Source organism: Spermophilus citellus (genome assembly GCF_964194105.1).
Source record: "Spermophilus citellus genome assembly, chromosome: 9".
NCBI lineage: Eukaryota > Metazoa > Chordata > Mammalia > Rodentia > Sciuridae > Spermophilus > Spermophilus citellus.
Window position 1 is genome coordinate 47,120,024 of NC_138191.1, and position 17,404 is coordinate 47,137,427.

The following is a 17,404-nucleotide window of genomic DNA, read 5'->3' on the forward strand; positions in this document are numbered from 1 at the left end:
ATATTAATAAGTCTAGATTTCAATTTGCTTATATGTTACAAAAGCACATTTCATTTATATAATATTTCACATGCGTATGATGTGTCACAGGTCAGGACAAGTCACTCATTTTTCTGAAATAGAAAAGATTGTGTTATTAATTAATTTCTGTTCAACTTTACAATATGTTTGAAATAATATATTATTCTACTTGTAAAGGATTATTTCTTTTATTTCCTGCTGTGCTTTACTTTTGTTTTTGTCATTTTTCCTCACAAGTTTCTTCATTTACATCCAAATATGATCAGATATTTCCATTTACCATCACTAATTGCCCCAGTTTCTCTCTTCTTCTTTGAATAGATATTTAATTACATGATTTAAGACTAGGAAAATATGAATATGGTTATTTTTCCTCTGACTTTTATTTCCCTGCTTCAATTCCAAGCAAATCTTGTCCAGTTTCTCAGAGACTTCAGTGTATATGGAAGCTATAAAATTTTATCTATTTTTGTTATGTCTGATGCTTTGCTTGAAATATTTCTGAAAACTCATCCTTCTCACTGAACTTAGGTTCTGCAAATCTTAACTGAAAAAATGGTAAATGAAGCAAAAGTCAACTGTATTTTCCCAAAACATTGATCTATTTAAAATGCTGTATATGCATAAAATGCCATAGCAGCTGGCAATGCTTAATTAGAAGTCAATGAAAACATTTAGATTTATATATTATTTGGGAAAATTAATAACTCAATAGTCACTGAGTAAAATTTTTTAAAAAGCAAGGTCAAATATATTTTTCTTCAGGAATCCAACAATAGTTTGTTGAAAATTTAAATCCCATGGAGATTTCATTAGGGCTGCTATGAAACTTAGGAATAGGTATTACTTTTCACATAACATGAATTAATTCTAAGTAATTTTGCCAAGATATGTTGTTGGCAATGCTAAAAGGCAAATATAATTTAAAAATATAATAGGGAATGTAAATACTGAATATATGAATAAATTATATATTAAGAAAAAAATTATTCATTCTCTCATTGAAGAACAAAAAAAGAGAAAACTTAAAATATTAAATATGCTAAAATTATTTTTCTAGGCTTTTATCTGGAATGTTGCTTATTTAATAAAAAAAATTAATGAACTTTTTAAAATCACTATGATCCAGTAGAGGATTTGTGTGTGTGTGTGTGTGTGTGTGTGTGTGTGTGTGTGTGTGGTGCTGAGGATTGAACCCAGGGCTTCTGTGCATGCAAAGCAACTGAGCTTTATCCCCAGCCCCAGTGGAGGAATTTTAAATAACATCACATTTTATGCTTCTTAGAATGCCTCCCCTCCAGAGTATACCTTCAAAATGTAAAACAATTGCCTCTAAAATTGATTTATTAACTGTTTCAAGACTAATTGAGATTTGAATTATTGAAACTTATAGCCTTGTGTTCTTATGGGCTATGCTCCTTTCACAAATTAACTTGGCCTCAACAGATACTCTGTACTGAGCTTCATTCTCTATTTGGTACTCAGCAGTTTCAATTAATGTCACTTTATCTGCCAATACCAAGATTCCATTGTGGTCCCACTTCTCAACTCTCAAATACCACTTCTATTTTGTAGTGGGGTACAAAACTTATAAGCTTATAAACTTCCTGTAACATAGGAAGATTCTAGGTCACACCTATGTTATATATAATGGGGAACTAGGGCTTAGAAAGCTTTTCTCATGTCCTAGAGAAAAGAGATGAAGATTTATAAGAGGATCACAGCTAAACAAAAGTTGTGAATGGCAGTTAATCATTAATCTAACGACCAAAGGGGAAGAAAGTTCTCAATATTTTCCATTAGAAATCAAATTTAAAGATATAGTTGAAATTGACTGGTAATGAACTGAAAATAGATTAAGATACATATACCTAGACTTTGTTTATTGAACCAACATTTGATTTAATTAATAGTCAGCATCCTTTTTGATGTTCATTACTTTAGGGTTAGTAATTATAATCTCCAAAATGCCATTTGAAAATGCTAATAGTTATGAGAGACGGGACAGTAACTGTAAGAGACCAAAAGACTTGAGTAGCATTAGAGATTTATTAAATGAACTTTAGTTCAATTAACATTAGTAAGTCCCTGAGTCTTGTTCAGTTTATATGCCCTCCAAAATTCCCATGTTGAAGCTCTAACCCCCAATGTGACTATATTGGAGACTATAGGGCCTTCACAGAAGCAATTGGATCCCTTATTAGCGGATGAAGATTAGAGGCCTCATAGAGAGCAAGCACTCTCTCTATTTCTGTGATCAAAGAAGAAAGGTCATATGATGACATAGTCCCCAAATGACCATCTGCAATCTCAGAAGAGAGTCCTCGCCAGGAACCAAATCATTCAGCACCTTGATCTTTGACTTTCCAGCCTCCAAAACTGTGGGAAATTAGCTTGTGTTCCTTAAGCCACCCAGTCAGTGGTATTTTGTTATGGCAGCCCCGGCAAATGACAGCACATACGAATGCCAACTTATACAAATTTATAGCAACACTGATTAGGAGTAATTGTGTAGTCTATTGTTTCTCATATTTTATTCATCATTTTTTAAGATAAGGAAACACAAACAAAAACTGATTTTAAAACAAAAAGCATGTATTCTGAATTCCTATATGCCTAAATACTGTAATAGAAAAAGTATTTGGCTCATAGTAGATTTTCAGTTCAAGAAATTTGCAGTTTTTGAGGCAATAAAAGACACAGAAGATAGGACTGGCACTTGGAAGATGCTAATATATGTGGTCTGTCACATATACCTAAATTCCCTTTCTGTACTTTAACCACCCATGTAGTTTATTCCTTTTCTAGTCCTCATCCTAAATATTCCCAGGCTAACAAATACCTTACAATTATGTGGGTACTTTAATCACTCTTACCATCATTGAGGAGAGTGTTCTGATTAGACAGTGGCATGAAGTTAAGGAATATTTAACATGTTACATCATCTGGTGGTATTCATGATTTATTTGACCTGACTGGAGAAAGTAATGTTCACTTCAATGAAATACATTTCTGTTGGCAGAATTTCATCATTCTGGTCAATAATTTGTAGCCTACAAGTAGCTCTTTTCTGTTTCACATGTATTTGAAATGGACAAATTTATGAACTCGATCACAGCTCTTGGTATGATTAAGGAAAGCAAATACTGAAACAAAACAGTGATGTGGGAAAGTTACATGTGAGATAAAACATTTTCCCTAGGTTTAGAAGGTGGAGTGAAATAAAGGCTATTAATTTTTTTTTTTTAAAAAAAAGGAGCATCAAGGCAGGTAAAAATGAATGACCAAGGCAAGCTTGAATATAATTTTCAAGAATAATTTTAATGAGATATATTAATGTTAGCAACAGTTTTTATTCACTGGTGGTTTCTTCTGTGCCTTTTCCCTCATCCGTACCATGAGCACCAATGGTCATCGGTTTTCAGATAATATCGATATGCTTCTTTCAGTAACTTAAAATCTATTCAATGTCTAAAGCATTCTGGATGCTTACATTTAAACAGTAGTAGTCACTTTTGTTTCATTGGAATGAAACTAAGAATTTGACTTGGATTTTAAATGTGAAAAAAAATATTCTAATGATGTTCCTAATCAAGTAAGTGTGTAATTGGTATGTGCCTGAAACTCATCAGCTCAGCAGGGAAGCAAAACCAATATCTGTTGTTCCCATCTTTCTTGGGAGCTCCTTACCTGTGTGTTTGGCTCAGATCAGTTCTGGTTCACTAAAAAAGAATACTATAATTATATGTATATATGTCAAAAGCAATAATTTAAGATCTTTATTTCTGAGAACCCATCTTTCTCCTTTTCACAGGTAGTTGCCTATTCTTATTTCATGGTTGTAATAGCACCTCAATTACAAGGTGAATTGGATATGTCAGGAGTTGTGGCACACACCTGTAATTCTAGCAGCTCAGGAGACTGATAGGAGGATGCCTTAAGCTCAGCAATTCAAGGCCAGCCTAGGAAAATAGTGATACCCTATCTCCAAAAATAAAAAAGTGAAACTTTGAAAATTCATTTGTCCCTTTATTCCTTACAATATTAATCCTTGTTCCATCATGGCTTGGATGTCTTACATTTTGAATTCTCTATGTTGTAACTTTAGTTCTGCAAAGATCTCTTGACCCTTGGTTGACCATTTAAATTTATACCAAAGAAATGATGGTGGTCAGAATAGGCAGCTTCTGTGTTTTCTGTGTAGTAGCACATGTCACTCACCCACTACCCACCAGCCTTCTTGCTGGTCTTTGTGCACAATAATCCTTTTCTTGATTCAGAATTTTTGCACTAGTGGTTTTCTTTGACTAGAATGTTCTTCCTCTGCTTGGCTCTCTTCTTCAATTCTTTGAAGTTTCCATTCAAAATTACTTCCTCTTGAGGCCCTCCTTGAACATATTGTCTATCACCACAGAACCATTTCATCTATTGAACTCTTGTTCAATTTTCTTTCCCTCACTTGGCAGAGATTTAGTCCATAATTGGTCCACTCCAGTATTCTGGGCCCAGGGAGAGGCTGAACATTATGGCAGAAAGACAGGGTGGAGGATAGCTGCTCAGCTCATGGCAGCCAGAGGGGAAAAGAGTGATTGGTGGGTGGGGAGAGTGGACAGAGCAGAGGGGAGAGTAATTAGGGTTTTTCTATTGGATATGTTTATTCAATGCAGTTTCTTTACTAGGGGATAAAATATAAAATCCATGGGGCATAAACATTATTCATTGCCATGTTCCAAGTGTCTGGAACACTGGTGTAATAAGCACTTAGTTAATATTTGTTTGCTAAATAAGTTACATATGCACGTACTTCTTCCAATATACATGAACACTGAATTTGCTGAATTCCATGCTCTGCATGGGTGTTGATAGTAGGTAAGCTTTTCTTTCTTGCCCTAGTTAGAGAGGAGCTACACTAGCTCGGGACCTAATTTGACATGAAAGTAAGGAGACATTGTTAGATCTCCCCTGTCCATTTCTTCCCTCCTGCTTCCTTTGTGGTAGTCCAGGAGTCCAGAATTACCTCAAAACCTTATTGTCTCAGGGCTAGGGATATAGCTCAGTTGGTAGAGTGCCTGCCTTGCATGCACAAGGCCCTGGGTTCTAATCCCCAGCAGCAGCACACGCACACACACACACACACACTCACAAATGAAATCTTATTCTCTCTAAATCTGCTGTTTGTCAGCAAATCCCCCTGAAAGTTTATGTTTTGAAAGCATGATGCCCAATGCAGCAAGGTTCAGAGGTGAAATGGAGGGATTATGAGAACTGTAATGTAAATTCATCCATTGATGAATTACTAATTGATCGTATCACTGGGTGGTAGCTGTAGGCAGGTGGGTAGCTGGAGTAAGTAGGTCATTAAGGGAATGTCCTTGTCCCTGACTTCTCTCTCTCTCTCTCTTTCTCTCTTTCTCTGTCTTTCCCTCCCTTTCTTTCCCCCTCTCAGCTCACCACTCTCCCCGCCTCTAATCTACTTGCCCCCCTCTGGCTGCTTTGCGCTGAGCAGCTCTCCTCCACCATTTCTTTCTGCCTTAATGTTCTGCCTCTTCCAGAGTCCTGGAATGGACTAGTCGTGGACTAAACCTAAACCTCTTAAGCGGTGAGACTAATCTGAACTTTTCCTCCTCAAAGTTCTTCTTGTCAGGTATTTCAGTCACAGTGACACAAAGCTGACTAACACATAAACATTTGGGTAACTGACCTAAATATGTGATCTAACACCCCTTTTTTTTAAATTCATACCAGCCAGCTTATGTGAATGCTGTTCTGGGCCTCCACAGACAGAGGCACCCATGCAGCCTTCTCCTATCTTTGAGAAATAATAGTGACATAAGAGGAATAATCATGAATAATTGCTGTTTCAATATATATTTTTTGGAATTTCAAAGGACTTTGGAGTAGAAAGGGAAAGTATGTCTATTCTACCATCTTTTCTTGAAATATTAATATTTAAGTCAAGAGACTTTTGAATTTACTTTTTCTTAACCCATTTTCTTCTATCAACACACCAGAACTACTTCAGAACACTAAAGTAACTGTATTATTTATGTGGCTTTAATTCCTGTATTAGCTTTCCAAATTTTTCCTGTACTGGGTTAACGAGACACAGAATACAAGAAGAATTCAAGTTAACCTCTTAAAAACAAAGTGTCTTCTATTTTAAAAAAAAAAGAAAAAAAATAATGAAAGCAAACATTACCCAAAACCTTTAATCATTCCCAGAATCCCATCTCTCTCTAATAATCCAAAAACCCAACACACATATTTCTGAGATGTAAAAATCTCCCACAGGTCTTTATCCACCCTATTTTCAAAACTCAGGAAATTTCACTACAGTCATAGATATTACAAAAATTTATCAATTTAACAAGGGAAGGGGATAAAATACATTTTGTTTCTTCTACCCAAGGTTGAAATGTGTTGCTTTTCTCCCTTAACGATCACCCAGTAAATTTAACGCTTCAACATTTAGTTCAGTGGACCAAATTATTAAGGTTATCTTAAAAAAAAAAAAACCTTCTATTTTTGTTAAAAAATTTCTCTCTCTCTCTCTCTATAGTAATGCCGTAGTCATTGAGAAAGTCAGGTTAAGTGTGAGGGTGGTAAGTAGGTGCCAAGAAGCACTTTCTAAATGCCAGAGATTGCCATGGATGTGGAATATTCACCCACAAGTGCCTTCTTTCAGAAAAAGGACAGCAGAGAACAATTAGGTTTCAAGTCCACCCCCACACTGACCACCTCTTCTATGGTGGAGCCACAAATGACCAACCCTTGTGTGTGGGTGATGAGTAATGGGACATTCACCTAATTTTTTGGCTTTTGCTCAAATGTAGGTGGTGTTTAGTTAATATGTTCTGATACACTGACCACCTCTTCTATGGTGGAGCCACAAATGACCAACCCTTGTGTGTGGGTGATGAGTAATGGGACATTCACCTAATTTTTTGGCTTTTGCTCAAATGTAGGTGGTGTTTAGTTAATATGTTCTGATAGGCTCCCTTTTAAAACTTTCTCTTCTGCCCACATTTTTTATCTTGGGAAAATATAAAGCCAAGAAAACATGAACATTGAAGAGTCCTGGAGCCAACTTCTGGGAAGTCAGTCATAGAATTCTTATAGTAATGAGAAGCAAAGTGTTGATTCTTTTAGTTCGATACTGTTTTTGATAATTAAAAAGAAAAAATAGGAAATACCACAGAGGATTAAAAATTATTTTTAAGTGGATATCTTTGTCTTTATTATATCACCTGAACTTAAGACACTTCAACCCCAAACTAAAGTCAATCATAAATGAGACCACATAAATTAAAACTAAACATTGGGCAATGTAATATGGTTTATCAAACGAGGAAGATATCCAGTAAATAGATGGTTACCTCCTATAAGAAGATATCTTAACCTTGGAACAAAATGACTAAATCACTCAAACATCCCAAATTTTAACTTTTGACATTTCACAGACCTGGGTTTGATTCCAAGTTGACTACTTATTGAGTTGTACCATCTCTCAACCTTAATTTGCTCACCTTAAAAAATAGGAATAATAAGACTTAATCTTCCCGAGTGTAATTGTAGCTTAGTTCATTGAGTCCATTTTCTTCCTATAAGAGAATAGCTGGTATTGGGTCATTTAGAAAGGAAAGCAGATTACTTGGCTCACAGTGTATTTGAAAGTCCAGGAGCATGGTGGCAACTTCTGGTGAGAGCCTCATGCCACTTCATTTCCTGGAAAAGAGACAAATGAGAGGGGCAGCCTCACTGGGTCCCACTCTCTCAATAACTAACCCATTCTGTGGAAAAGACATTAATCTCTCTTAGTGACTCAACCACTTTTTAAAGGCCCACCTCCCAATACCACCCATTGGCTATCAAATTTTAACACATTTTGGAGGGGACAAACTGTTCAAACCACAACAAAGGTAACAAGATAATGTATGTAGATCTTGTTAAAAATGTCTATTTTACAAGGGCAAAGGTCACAAAAAAATTTTAAGACACCTAGTTTTGAATATTGACTCTTCCTTTATTAACTCTGACTTTTCCCAGTGTCTTTATCCTGATCTTTATTTATTTATTTATTTTTAAATGTCCTTCCTTCCTCCCTCCCTCCCTCCCTCCCTCTCTTTCTTTCTTTCTTTCTTTCTTTCTTTCCTTTCTTCCTTCCTCCCTCCCTCCCTTTCTTTCTTTCTTTCTTTCTTTTTTTCTTTCTTGTTTTTTAAATGCAAGACTGAGAATTGGACCCAGGGCCTGGTGCATTCTAGGCAAACACTCTACTACTGAGCTACAACCCCAGGCCTTTTTAAAATTTATTTTGAGATAGGGTTTTACTCAGTTACCCATGCATGGCTTCCATTGTGCCTGGCTCCTGATTTTTTTTTTAAGACTCAAGTTCTTAAATGAAGATTTAGTTACTGAAGCAAATTAATTTGTTTAAGCAACTTTTATTATCTTGTACTCTGCCAAGCTCTCCTTTATGCTCTTGGAATAAAACAAGAGACCTAATAAGTGATAGTTGCTGTTCACATTAAGCTAGGATTCTAGTATGTAGTCTGATCAAATCTTTAAATGTAGCTGTAATTTATTTAACATGAAGAAAAATCAAAGATCCAAATTTTATATGAAGATTGAATTATAACTTTCCTATTTTACTCTCTAAAAGAGCATTACTGAACAGGTAAAGAATAAGGATTTCATTTTGTTCCAAGGCTTGTATTTAGCTAAGAAACAGATTTTCATATTTTATGGAAGAATGTTTTAAGAGGCAATGGGAAAGGATGAAATAAATTTGTAATTTAAAAATACAGAGAATAAATTTTACTCATAGGCACTAATTTGGTAGTTTTAGTGTGTCCTTGCTTCCAAAAGAGATTACTTCTGGAAACTATGACTCCAAACCCCAAAAGGATTAATTATTTTTATTTATTTTAGTGTTCAGCAGCAGATTGAGGAAGTTTGTTTAAGTTGGTGTTTGCTCAATTTCCTTCTTTCTCCAGGTCTGGTTGCAGAGTTTGAGATGGCTATAGAGGGAAAAAGATAAAAGTTAATTTATCATATTCTAACTATTTCTTTTGGTTCAGTGATACAATGATAAAATGTTTGTAGTTTTTAATCTTCTTAAAATAAATAAATATACCTTGACAATCAGTATAATTGTACATGCATGCATACTAATTAATAACCAAATATAAATTCCAAGGACTACAGTTGATTGAATTTTGTTTTTCATATTTATAATCACAGTTTTGGAAATAGCTTGTCTGCCAAAGTTTCTTTTATTACTCACCTCATAGTGAAAGTACCATATGTGTATTTTTTATATATATTTTAGAAGAAACCCAATCTTTTTTAATTGGTTGCTGTGTTGTAGGTTGATGAATGCACTATTTATGAGCAAAACCACAGTATAAACAAGCCCAAAGGAAAGTATGGAAAATTCTATGGGACACTAGCCAAGGTGTGTTTATCAGGAAGAGGGGAATGGAGTGAGGTTAAGGACACATATTTTGCCTTAAGTTTACATATGGTTATAATGAGGTGTAAGAAAGTGAAGGAAAAGAATCTTAAAACTTACAGGAATTATTATACTGCCTTTTCTATTTCCCTAGATCAATCACCAGTTTGGAAATAACATATTCTACTTGTGGGAGGGTGGATGAGTTTTATGGGATAGGAAGAAATTTATTTTCTTCCTAAATAATTTTGGTTTCCTAAATCAGTCACCCCCTTCCTACTCCCACTCTTCAGGGCTGTTGTAGATACAGTCAGTAGTATATATGTATTAATTCTGACAGCAGAGTTGTTTCCTGCTTTTTTAAGGTACAAACCGTGACTCTCAATTTAGCCTCATGTTATATATTTTGGAATAAAGAATTACTTTTACAAACATTGATTTCAGTCTTTCGATTGATTTTTCAATATTTCAGTTAAATAATTTCCAAGTTTGCTCTTCACTTTCATTTCTATATTTTAAAACTCTCCTATGTTTGGATGACTTCCCCAGCCTTCCAGCAGCTGAAGAACCTCCCATGTTAAAAGGTCATCCACACACACGTAAATAAATGCCTTATATTTGCCTTTTCCTTCATAGTCATATCTTTTGAAATTGTAGTTTAACTGTTTTCACACCCTCACTTCCTACTCATTCCTTGTCCTTGAAAAATCAGCTTCTGATGTTATCATATGACTAAAAATTGCTTTCATTAACACAAGCAATGACAGTTTCTGCAAAACTGGTATTTTTCTGTTTTTATTCGCCATGTTGGACTCTTCAACAATTGAGCCATATCGATTCTCCATGAGTTCATTTTACATCAGCAGGCTTGTCTCACTTATTTCTTCCTTATGGGTTGCTGTCCCTGTTTCCTTTAAAGGCTCTTCTAGTGTGCATTAGGCACCACAGTTATGTCTTAGGCTTTCTTTCACTCTATGTACTTTAGAGAAGATTAAATCAGTGTACGTAGCTTCTATCAGCTTGTGATGTACTGCCTCCTACATCAATGCTTTTACCCAAAGCAGCAAATTAGTCCAAATGCCCTCTGGACTTTTCCACTTGGATATCTTATAGGCACCTCAAGCTTAAAATGTTCCAAGCTGAACTTTTCACCTTTTCCTCAGTCTTCCAACCACCAAACGACTCTTTCTTCTATGTTCTCTACCTCTGAAAATAACATTAACGATTCAATTCACAAAGCCAGAAGTCAATATGTAATGTTTGTTTTTCTTTATCCCCAAATCCAATTATTAACAAGTCTTACCTTACTCTTTCTTCATTTTTGTCAGTACTACCTTAGTGTCAATCACCATTGCCACTCACCTGGATACTATAACCATTTCCTAATTAGTCTCATTAACTCCTGTCTTGTTTCCTTCAGCATATATTTATATCATAGTTGTACTTAACTTTTAAAACAAAAATCGGATCACATCATTTTAAATAATTACATCCTATTTCTATTGTACTTAGAACAGAATCCAAATATATGAGCGTGATTTGCATGGTCCCTCATTATTCAGTCACTGATTGATTACGTTACCAGCCTCGCATCTAACCTCATATCCTTCTGTACACGCAACAGTCACTCTCACACACACATCACATAGACACACACACATTTGCTGTAAGTACTAGCTATGTTAAACTGCATATAGGTTCCTAAAGCATTAGGTTGATTCCTTCCTTCCAGTTGGCTATCATCATTTTACTTGGCTACCAGCTACTAACATTTAGTTTACAATTAAGGTGACTCTACTTTCTAGAAGCATCCCCCAATTGCTTCTCTCTGGGCTCAGAGTTTTTGTTCTATTCCTTCCTGGATATCTTTTCTTATGTCACCTAACAGACTAAATCTCAATTGCCCATCTCCTCCTTGTAGACAGTAAGCCATGCAGTTATGGCTGTCTTACTCACTACCCCATCCAAGAACCAAGCATAAATACTGCAACTCAATATGTTCTCAATAAATATTGATTAAGCATATAAGAATACAAAATTCATCAATTGGACTTTTGTTATTAATGTATACAATTGAACTTTTAAATACAGCACTTACTATTTTATTTCAAAAGCATACTTTGTGGAAAATTCAATAAATCCAAATATAATGCTTAAAGTTGTATGCACTCACAATTATACCGTGTAGTAATAATAGCATTTCCTGAAAATCCATCATTTATTTTTACACATTTCAAAAAAAAAATACTATTTTCTAAGTTGCTTTTTAATATCTATATTATAGTATACAAAAATGTGACTTGCTTTGGTTTTAAGTCAACAATATTGATGTTTACTTTTCTCTGATCTAGTCTTAATAAATAATTCAGTGAAACACTATTTTAAAATGTCCTATATATTAAAAATATGTTTTAGATATTATAAAAATACAGAAGCTGGATCTTCTAAAATTAGTCTCTCCAAAAAATAGATTATTAAATGTTGAGAAATTCCTACTTGACAGTGTTAGGGTGCATTTTTGTTTGTTTAAAATACATTGGTCAGGTTGGTAACACTGGTTTGGTAAAGTTAAAGTGACTTCTGTGGTAGCATATAAGTACATGTGTCCAAGAGACAATGTAAAATTCACTCTAGCCTCACTGATTTTTGTCCTATAAATGGCTGACCTAGAACAGTAAATATGTTAAAATCCTCATTTGAGGCAGGTAAAGCAGGTGTTTCAAAATCAGTGTCTCAAATGCAGTGGATACAAAGACCCCTGGATCATTTGTTAATTCCCCTCATCCCCCTGCAGAGATTCTGGATTATTAGACTTATGGTAGGGCTCAATAATATTCTTATTATCCAGTTTCTAGAGTGATTCTGGTATGGGGATTGTGGTATAGGGTGATTTGGGATCTGCCTCACTTACAGACAAATCACCTAGGAATTTTAAAATGCTTTTATTAGAGAATTATAGTTATACATGGCAATTACTTTTTAAACCCACACTGTTTTTTTACACTGAGGTCATCCTATAATGACATAATTATTTCCATAATAGAACTACTGTCAGAATTGGAGGCTCATGTAATATAGAATGGATTTTGACATAGAAAGAAATGCATTTAGTGTCTGTATCTCTTATTTTACTTTACATGATATTTTACCACTTATAAGGAATTTCAATTCAAATATATCATTTAGATAAGTGTAAATATCATGTCCATAAAATAATTTATGTAAATGTCTCTGGTTTTATTATATTAAATATATTAATTAGTTTAAATTCTAATTTGCAGTCCATTATGAATTTTAATTATAAAGTATTATTAGTTTTCAACAATAGGGAGAAGAGACAGAGTAAGAAAGTCCACATTTTAAAACATAAACCTCGTTTCTCATTTCATCATTCACAGAACTTTATTGAATTCTCTCCCCTTCTTCTACCCTCCTTTATTTATCATTAATTAACTGAACATTTGGTGAACACTTTCTTACTGCCTAGAATAATGTAGAGATGAAAACATGATCTCTTTGCTTTGCCTTTCTTTCCTCTCAGTATTTTCATGATGATCAAATGAAACAACTCTGTAAAATATAGCTCCACATCAATATAAAAATATTATTTGCTGTGGTTGTATTGATTAAGTACAAAAAAAAGTTTTCTTTTTTTTTATTGGTTGTTCACAACGTTACAAAGCACTTGACATATCATACTTCATACATTAGACTGAAGTGGGTTATGAACTCCCAATTTTACCCCAAATGCAGATTGCAGAGTCACATCGGTTACACATCCACAATTTTACATAATGCCCTATTGGTAATTGTTGTACTCTGCTCCCTTTCCTATCAAAAAAAGTTTTCTTAAAAGTTGGTTTTATGAACTTCCTAAAGAAGCTCACATAACTAAAAAAAATGTGCTGCAGATAATTATTTTCTAAACTTTTTATATTTTCCTAAGAACCTTCTTTTTTACTGATTTATGTATTATTTGTCTTTGTTAATGCTCGTCTGAAAACTAAATTTTTTCTCAAGTCCAAACTAGAATTCATTATCTTGGCAATATATCTAGCTTTCCTCTGAGAATATGTCATTGCTAATAACTGCTCTATTCTCATTAAAATTTCTTACTAATTCCATTCAATAATACACAGATTATTTTCCTATAATATTCATTCCTTGTAGTTCTCTTATTTCAAAATCAATACAATTGAAGGTGGTGAATAAATATAAATCCCAAAGGTATCTCATTGTGCATGACAGTACGTATGTGTGTGTGTGTTATTTGATATGTCCTTTTGTGATAACTCTTCTGTAAGAAAATTTCATGTCCCATATATAAATGTAATCAAGCATTTCTATATACATATCACACTAGACATTTTGTTAACTGAAATTGCTCTGACTGTATGCCTTTGCTGATGAAACATCTCCGGATAGTTCTGTTAGCACAGGTGAGCATATCTGAATCATGTTATCATAACACTGACCTTAGCTGTTTAGAATGTGTGGCCACCTGACACAACAGAATGTAAAATGCATACTAATACACAAAGCTATGAATCAAGACTGTGCTTAAACAACAATTTTGGCAATCACCTGACCAACTCTGGGGATTAAAAATGGAGACCCAGCATCAGATGGGGAAGACTCATCATATTCATCCTGAAAGTAGAACAGAAACATAGATATTTTTAAAAAAAAGTCAAAATAAGAGACGGAAAGACAATTCAGTTACCAACATGGCAGAATACCACAGAGGTATAAATCAACTCCTGGTCTTGAAGGTATTTCAAGATGCCATATTAAAACTGTAATAAATCGTAAGCCGAATCCTTTCCCATTTTCCTTTTCGCAGGCCTGGATACATTATATAAATGATTCTATTGTTACTTTTCTCAAGAGGCCTGATTGTTGAGATTTTCTTGGGTTCTGTGACCTCTAATCATGGTTACGATATTTAAATTTCTTATTTCAGCATATACTCTTATAATTTATATTATTTAAGTTACCAGAAGTGCTTCAATGTTCCTTGGAATTCTAGAAGCTTATCTATTAACCCAAATTCCTATTCTACTGTGGTCAAGAAGAAGTATGACCCATTCTTCTCTTAGTAGGAAACTATTTCTTTTGCTTATGAGATTCATAAAGAAAAGAATCTCAAAGTAAAAAATGTCTCATAAAAAAAGGATCTGCCATTGTGTGGATTTCTTTTATTCGAATTGAGCGGAGGTGTTCCATTACCATTACTCTTGGCTCTGACAGTTTGATTTTGAAGGATAGAAAATGGTTCTGTAAGTCTGGCCAGGCTTGGTTGTCACACCTATTTTATGAAGGACATTTAAGATGATAGATTGTAACACACATATATATGCAAACATGCGTGTGCTCTTTCATCATTTATATTTGTGGCCAAAACCTAAATAGCCGTTTGTTTTCCCTCAGATCAATCTGACTTGATTGGCTTAAAGACAAAAATAAATCATCAAATTTATTTTTCTGCAATTGGTTTTTGTAGCAAATACTATAGAACTTCTAGACTCTCAAGACTTATTTGCACGTTTACACCTTAACATAGTGTCCCAGTAAGGCTTCTGTATGAAATTCCTTCTTTGTTTCATTTTACAGGGAACTCAGCCTCAACAGAGAAAATTCAGGCTCTGCAGCTTACAAAAATATCAACTGAAGGAGTTTTCTTCTTTAAATTTTAGAAAGAATCATCGGGAAGAGCCAAGAATTAGAGGGAAAACAACAATAATAATCTCATCAATAAATTTGTAAAAATTCACCATTTGCAATACAATCTGTGTAAGATGGAAGGGACACTCTACTCAGAATATCCAAGATAGAAATTTACTTAGGACTTTCCCAGATAGAGTTGTCTGGTATTGCATACAATTGAGAAGTGCCAAATCTGGATAGAAGTTTAAGGTTTAGGCATTTTAAAAGTCAGGACTCTATATAATTTTCATGTAAAATAGGAGGTGCATATTTTGTATTTTTCACATTAAAGTAGAAATGAGCAGAACAACATCCATGATGGATTGCTAAGTGAGAACAAGTTGCATGTGTATGTACAATACGACTTTTATGAGTAGAAATGGCACTCAAATCCTCTAGATGCAGTTTTTTTTAAACATATTTGGTGAAACTAAGAAAGAATATATAACAGGTATTAGCATTAAACATCATATGATGAGACAAGTACAGGGAAAATTAATGGAAGTATGACTATAATAAATTTATAAAACCATTATTCTTTTGTACTATTCTAGTGTTTTTTGTTTTTGTTTTTGTTTTTCTGGTGGAGCTTCAGAGGTATGAGGTTTCAAATTTTGGAACAGGCATTTAAAATTTAAAGGATTTAAAACAATGTTTTTAACATAAAATAAAAACTAGACAACACGAAAGTATTCTAAATTTAAATATGTGTGTGTGGGGGGGTGTATTAATGTGACGCCAGCTACTGTTTGTAATTGCTGAAAGGATGACTCCACATCTGCAGTGTAATGTACTCTAAAAAATATAATTTCAAAAAAAACTGTGGTAAGCATAAATAAAATTGAATTGTAATTGATGACAGAATTTTTTGAATATTTTCTCTCAGAAATGCTTATCTTACCTATGACTAATAAGCCATTTATTTTTCTTAAATAAAAAAATGTTTCAAAGAAGTAGCACACAGCATGTCATATTTAAAAGTACTCAAAAGCTCCACACAACTCTCTAGAGAAAATTTAACTCATTAAAATGGAATCTGGGTCTCATCTATCCTTCCTGCTTTCCTAGTTAACTTTGTCTCCTCCACCTCTCTCTTTACCTGCTTTTCTTCAGCTTTGTGAAGGACTTCAGACTGTGGAAGGCTCCCACATTATTTGCCTCTGGGTCTTTGTACATTTTGCATCTTCATACTTAGACGTACTCCCACTTTCCAGATAGGTTTATTCCTCCTTCAATGCAAGCCTGGTGTCTCCTCCAGGTCGCATTTTTATGCCTCCAAGCATTAGCCTGGATTAAGTACCTTCCCAGCACATCCCTAAAATATCTCAGGGTTTTTCTTTCGCATGGCATTCATCCCAGTGAATTCAATTTTTCTCAGCTTTATTGAAGTATAATTGACATACAATAAACAGTACATTGTAAACTGTATAATTTAATGAGCTCTGACATATGTATACAGCCATGAAACCATCACCACAAATCAAGATAATGAACTTTTTCCATCACCCACAAAAATTTGTTCATGTCCCTTTGTGTTTCCTTCTATCCCTTTGCACCCTCCCCATGTATCCTAAGGCTATCACCAATCTTCTTTATATCATGATAGATTGTTTGGAGTTGTCTAGAATTTTACACAAATGGAACCATATAGCATGCACATTTTAATTTCTTGCTTTTTTCATACAGCATAATTATTCTTAAGATTCTTCATTATTATATGTCTTAATAAATCACCCATTGTTCTTAGTAGTATCCCAAAGTATGTTTTACCACAATTTGTTTATCCATTCAACTGTTAGTAAACATTTGTATGTTTCCAGTTTGGGAGTATTACAAACAAAGTTGCTATTCACAGTTGTGGACAAGTCTTTACATGGATATGGTTTTACTATTCTCCCCATGCATATACCTAGGAGTGGATTACTTTGCTAGTGCTGCAGTAAATTGGGTTTCTTAAAACAATAGAAATTTGTTCTTCCACTGTTCTGGAGGCTGGAAGTCCAAATCAAGGTATTGGCAGGATCACGCTCCTACCAAAGGCACTAGGGAACAGTCTTTCCTGGTCTTTTCTGGGATTCTGTCTTTCATAAGCATTCCTTGGCTTATAGATGGATCCCTCCAATCTTTTCCTCTCTCACCATGTGGCCTTCAGCCCTGTGTATCTGTCTTGAGTCCAAATCTTCTGTTCTTGTAGTCACTGAGTTTTCCCAAAACACCAGTAAAATT

General features: G+C 34.3%; 1 long non-coding RNA gene across 4 annotated transcripts in view; it reads left to right on the forward strand.

Moving 5' to 3' along the window:
* Positions 1–17,404, forward strand: part of LOC308655173 — a 256,086-nt gene that overhangs the window by 203,837 nt on the left and 34,845 nt on the right. For 3 of the 4 annotated variants that reach the window (XR_014023402.1, XR_014023403.1, XR_014023404.1), the window contains one exon: positions 15,086–15,941. The exons of the other annotated variant lie outside the window; for it this stretch is intronic. This is a non-coding gene — a long non-coding RNA (uncharacterized lncRNA). Of the gene's footprint in view, positions 1–15,085; positions 15,942–17,404 lie in introns of those variants that run through there. 4 annotated transcript variants of the gene reach the window in all.